The sequence below is a fragment of the Triticum dicoccoides genome, chromosome 1A (assembly GCF_002162155.2).
Source record: "Triticum dicoccoides isolate Atlit2015 ecotype Zavitan chromosome 1A, WEW_v2.0, whole genome shotgun sequence".
Lineage (NCBI taxonomy): Eukaryota > Viridiplantae > Streptophyta > Magnoliopsida > Poales > Poaceae > Triticum > Triticum dicoccoides.
Window position 1 is genome coordinate 296,190,728 of NC_041380.1, and position 6,480 is coordinate 296,197,207.

Sequence of the window (6,480 nt, forward strand, 5' to 3'; positions counted from 1 at the left end):
AGGAAGATGGCGGAACTAACTCTCGAATTTAAACTTAAGAAAATATCAAGAGAAAAGTAAGGAGGTATCATGTGAAGTTTCGAGCGGGCAGGCAATCGTTTGATGCCTGAAATAGGGCGTGGAAGGGGTTCAAAGCAATAGGTATAAGTATTGTGTCCGATACCAGAATTGATGATCTCTCAGAAGGTGGCTCGTGAATCACATACGAGGCCAAGTGCGAGGAACAACCTTAAAATAGGGGGTGTATAGGAGAGTCAGGTTTCGATCCTGTGGAACTGTGGGTTATGGGCCCACCATGTGGGTTTTTTTAATAGGAGCAGTGACATCTTGCACGGTCATGATAGTAAGGCATGTCAGAGAGTACCATGTTAGTTATGTCGGCAACAACGTTGGTACCAAGGGCGAGGGACGAAGAGAACCATTTTCCTGCTCGTTGAACGAGGCGGACCAGTAGGCAAAGTTCTCGTCCATCGGTGGTTACCGGAATGTCATCAACAAAAGTAACAGGGTCACACCAGACAGGAAGGTACACCGAGGTGTTTACCTAAGCAGGGGATTACCACTGCTCGATTAGGTAGTTTACAAGAAAGTTTGAACAAAACAACGAGAAGGAAAATGTGCTTAAACACGTATATCAGGGGTATATCCTTCCTAAGGACAAGCAGAGCATGATATCCATGACAGGATATTATGTAGAAAACTCCTTAGGTAGGGGACAGAAATTTCATGACATTACCCATACAAAGGTGCTTGGATAATTGAGCAAGAAACATTTAGCATTGGGCTTCAAATGTTCTTATTGAAAATCGGAGTACCACAGGCATGCTTCGAGATAGCATTGACATGGTCATTAGGTGAAGATCAGACTTTGGAAACACAAAGGATCCATCAGGAACAACTTATAGAATAAGTCTTCCAATTTCCTCACGGAAGAATGACTAACACTGCTAAAAGGAAGAACTATAACAATAGGCCCTCCGGGCAGGTGTGTTAGGATGACATCACCTTATCGGGTTAAAGACCAATGAATATGTTCAAACCATCACATCTGACCAAGGTTCAGGTATGATTGGTGTCAGGATACCTCGGGCTCAGGATGCCTGAGAAGAAAGGTGCAACACAAATTGATGGGATAACACTGTAAGATTCTCGGGAAATGAACCATGAAGTGATTTCCGTTAACAAGAGTTCATCATTATCCCAAGGAGAGGACAAGGAGGTGGATGATGAACTCAACGACAATTCTTCGAGATTTCCAAAAGATGGATTTCCACAATTAAGTGAACAAGGAGATAACATTTGTCAGATCAAATGATATAAGGAAGTAAGCTCGAGGAAAACATACACAATTAAACATTGGTTGAAAGGTGCACCCGAAATATGGGTTGGGTTGCACGACCAATGTCAGAATGGTGATTCAATAATCAACAGTCTAAGAATGAACGACCGACCATTAACTTCAAAGCAATAGGGTTGCTAGAAGTTTTGGGATTACACATCACAGTCCATTTGTCGGTGTTTAGAAATAACACGGTGACCAGGAAAAGAATGGTGATGGTGATAAGTATCACTTGTATCAAGAATTCTCCAGAGGTGGTGAAATTCTCACAACATTGAGGACATAAGAGATTTTATTTTTCCAAGGTAAAGAAGAACATTTACTGGATAACAAGGAACTCAAGGTATAACACCAAACACGAACAAGCTTGTGTTGATGGGAAGGCAATAAAGTGGTCAATGATAACACAAATCATCAAGGGCAAGGATGGTATTTCTCATCATGAACTCAATTGATATCCTGGAAGAGCTCAGAACGGTCATGATGATCACGACACATTTGTCGAGAGATTCCATGAAGACGTAATCAATCAGCGACGACATTAAGTCAAAGGAATGAGGTAGCGGAAGGTTATTGGAACCATGGGTAGGACACAAACTTGAAATTAGGATTGTTGTTCAAGGCGAACGGTATTACGAGGAAGATCGATTGTAAGATTAGCTCACCGTCGAAATTTGTGCTCCGAGAAGAAGGACCAGGTAGCACAGTTAGAATCATCACGACAATGATATAGCCAAACAGGCTAGGAATGGTGTGATCGGGTACAAACTCGTACTTATAGAAGCTTACTGAAGAGATGTTGAACCGTAGTGTGGACTCGGTTTAGTTATTGGTGTCTTTGAGTGTTTAGTAATTCAGAGCCCGTGAAAAATTGGAATCAGTGGGAAGGTAGCACTTGATGAAGAACTCATAAAAAGTTATGCAGTTCCATGATAATCTCGAGATACCAGGGGGTAATACTCGACACAAGATCAAAGTAAAGGTTGAACTGGTGTATTGATCCATAGAAGACAATTGTTTTAACTTGTCCGAGAAATGAGATCAAAGAAGAACAATCATGGTCGGAACCACGGTTGCAAAAGGCCAGATCCTAGATATAAGATGAACTTATACCAAAGGAATAATTTATTTAAGAGAAGCTTTAATGATAAGATCTACATCGTGTCCATGGGCATGAACACAAGTTCAAGGTCGACTCCCACTTCTCCAATGCATAACCTTTCATTCACTTCTCACGTTCGATGAAGTTGCAGTGTTGAAATTTTATCTGGTGAAGCACCAGAAGAGTATGACTCGTGAAAACTTTCGGGTTCACACGGTCTAGAGAAAGCATATGTTCAACCCTTAGTGGCTTCTTAGAAACATATACCACAAGTTTCAAGAGTAAATAACACAAGCCCGAAAGCATAGTATGGTTGGCCAAGCGGAGGATACAACTTAACAAAGGCATTAGGTATCAGGGGAAGAACTCACAAAGTGATCAAATGTGAAGGACACTGTCGGATAATAATCCAACAGTGGATATGGCGATCCACAATGGGGCTGATATGAGTATCGATACCCAATCAGAGGAAGAAAGATTGCAAATGCATCGGTTTATAGAACAGCTGACTAACTCAATTGTCAAATGCAAAGGAATTATGATTCCCAAATCAAGGGATCAGAAGCAATGCTCTGATTAGGGGTGGATAAGTTGAATAGCCTTAGGGTACAATCAAAGACAATTCGATTGGTCGAGAACCAATTCCAGTTAAAAGAATGGCATCTCAGCCGGAAAAGTAATTTATAAGGATCAATGATGATTGCGTGTATTCGCAAACATATTGAGTCAACAGACTCAAAATGATAATGACAAGGAATGTCAATATGACTACGAGACTTATGGGATTAAGCATAATGCAAGCAAGCAAGAATTTCAAGAGCCAAAGGCCCCAAAGGATTTTCAGAAGATCGAATATTATTTTGAAGACCTTTGTGAAACACATGAACAACTGGGGATGAGCGGATACTCGACAAGTGCGAGGATTTATTTGAAGGGGTATTCATGTGGCAAAGAACTGCTAGGCAGTAGGCACAAAGTATTCTCGGAACAATAGAGAAAACTTTGAGGTATCTTGTAATAACAAGATCAATGGGGAATGATCATATGAATGGCAAGTGTAAGTAGTTATCCATACGGATTTATCGGTGGTCAGGAATAGCAAAAGTGATGGGCACAAAGTCTCGAGAGAACATCAGAGAGTATCTTCGGAATCTTCTGGTGTAGCAGGCGATCCTCTGCAGTAAGGGGCTCTCCGGATGGATGCGATCACGAGATCCTAATCTTAGAGTTAGCAAATTCATTTAACCCGAATAGTAGAGAGATCAAAGTCCCAGAGTATAGACGAGGAATAAAAGATCCTAATACCACCCAATGGCGACGTGGGTCCATGGGCCGCACAGCCATGTTAGTAAAAACTTTTTCAATGACTAGACGCAACTTCGGCCAAGGAGTTGGAAAGGGGGATTCCTATAGGCAGTCGGCTCTGATACCAACTTGTGACGCCCCCGATTCAATCGTACACTAATCATGCACGCAAATGTGTACGATCAAGATCAGGGACTCACGGGAAGATATCACAACACAACTCTAAAACATAAATAAGTCATACAAGCATCATAATACAAGCCAGGGGCCTCGAGGGCTCGAATACAAGTGCTCGATCATAGACGAGTCGGCGGAAGCAACAATATCTGAGTACAGACATAAGTTAAACAAGTTTGCCTTAAGAAGGCTAGCACAAACTGGGATACAGATCGAAAGAAGCGTAGGCCTCCTGCCTGGGATCCTCCTAACAACTCTTGGTCGTCGTCAGCGGGCTGCACGTAGTAGTAGGCACCTCCAGCGTAGTAGGAGTCGTCGTCGAAGGTGGCGTCTGGCTCCTGGACTCCAGCATCTGGTTGCGACAACCAGAAAGAAAGGAAAGGGGGAAAGGGGGGGAAGAAAGCAACCGTAGTACTCATCCAAAGTACTCGCAAGCAAGGAACTACACTACATATGCATGGGTATATGTGTAAGGAGGCCATATCAGTGGACTGAACTGCAGAATGCCAGAATAAGAGGGGGATAGCTAATCCTGTCGAAGACTACGCTTCTGGAAGCCTCCGTCTTGCAGCAAGTAGAAGAGAGTAGATTGAAGTCCTCCAAGTAGCATCTCCAAGTAGCATCTCCAGTAGCATCGCAGTAGCATAATCCTACCCGGCGATCCTCCCCTCGTCGCCCTGTGGAAAAGCGATCACCGGGTTGTCTGTGGAACTTGGAAGGGTGTTTTTTATTAAGTATCCGGTTCTAGTTGTCATAAGGTCAAGGTACAACTCCAAGTCGTCCTGTTACCGAAGATCACGGCTATTCGAATAGATTAACTTCCCTGCAGGGGTGCACCAACTTACCCAACACGCTTGATCCCATTTGGCCGGACACACTTTCCTGGGTCATGCCCGGCCTCGGAAGATCAACACGTCGCAGCCCCACCTAGGCAAAACAGAGAGGCCAGCACGCCGGTCTAAACCTAAGCGCACAGGGGTCTGGGCCCATCGCCCATAGCACACCTGCATGTTGCGAGGGCGGCCGGAAGCAGACCTAGCCTAGCAGGCGTTCCAGTCCAATCCAGCGCGCGCCGCTCCGTCGCTGACGTCTGAAGTGCTTCGGCTGATACCACGACGCCAGGATACCCATAACTACTCCCACGTAGATGGTTAGTGCGTATAGGCTCGTAGCCAACTCAGATCAAATACCAAGATCTCGTTAAGCGTGTTAAGTATCCGCGAGCGCCGAACAGGGCCAGGCCCACCTCTCTCCTAGGCGGTCACAACCTGCCCTGTCGCTCCGCAACAAAGTAACAGTCGGGGGCCGTCGGGAACCCAGGCCCACCTCTACCGGGATGGAGCCACCTGTCCTTTCAGTCCCCTCATCAGAATCACTTGCGGGTACTCATCGAGCTGACCCGACTTTAGTCACCATCTGTATAGTATGTATGTATGTATAGTATATACCCGTGATCACCTCCCGAGTGATCACGGCCCAATAGTATAGCAAGGCAGACTGACAAGAATGTAGGGCCAATAATGATAAACTAGCATACTATACTAAGCATCTAGGATTGCGGGTAAGGTATCAATGACTGTAGCAACAATGACAGGCTATGCATCAGAATAGGATTAACGGAAAGCAGTAACATGCTACACTACTCTAATGCAAGCAGTATAGAGGAGAATAGGCGATATCTGGTGATCAAGGGGGGGGGCTTGCCTGGTTGCTCTGGCAAGAGAGAGGGGTTGTCAACTCCGTAGTCGAACTGGGCAGCAGCAGCGTCGGTCTCGTAGTCTACCGGAGAGAAAAGGGGGGGAAGAAACAATGAATACCATGTAAACAGATGCATATCGATGCATGACAAGACAAGTAACGATGCTAGGCGGGCCCTAACGTGGTATGAGGTGATGCCGGTTAAGGGGGGAAACATCCGGGAAAATATCCCCGGTGTTTCGTGTTTTCGGGCAGAGGAGCCGGAGGGGAAAAGTTGCGGGTTCGATAGGTTAGGGGTGTGCGGCGGACGAATGGACTGCGTATCCGGATTCGTCTCGTCGTTCTGAGCAACTTTCATGTACAAAGTTTTTCCAACCGAGTTACAGATTATTTAATATTAATTTTCAAAGTTTTAATTCATTTTTAGAATTAACAGAATTAATTTAATTAGGAAATGCCATAATGACATCAGCATGACATCAGGGTGATGTCAGCAGTCAACAGTCAGTTGACTTGGTCAAATTGACGTGTGGGTCCTGCATGTCATAGGCTGAGACCACTAATCAGGTTTAATTAGTTAGATAAATGATTACGTTAATTAAGTTTAATTAAACTAGATTATTTAACTTAATTAAGTTATTAATTAACTAATTATTTAATTAATTTCATTTTTTAACAAACGTTTTGGGGTGGGGCCCTTTCGTCATAGGCCCAGAGGCCTTAGCGGTTCGGGCGCGGTTACGGGTGCGGGCGCATGGGCGTGGGCGCCCGAGCCTGGTCAGGCGCGCCCCAGGCGAGGCCAACAACACGGTCGCCGGCCAGGGGAGGCGGCGGAGACCAGTGGGCAGCGCGGTGAGGC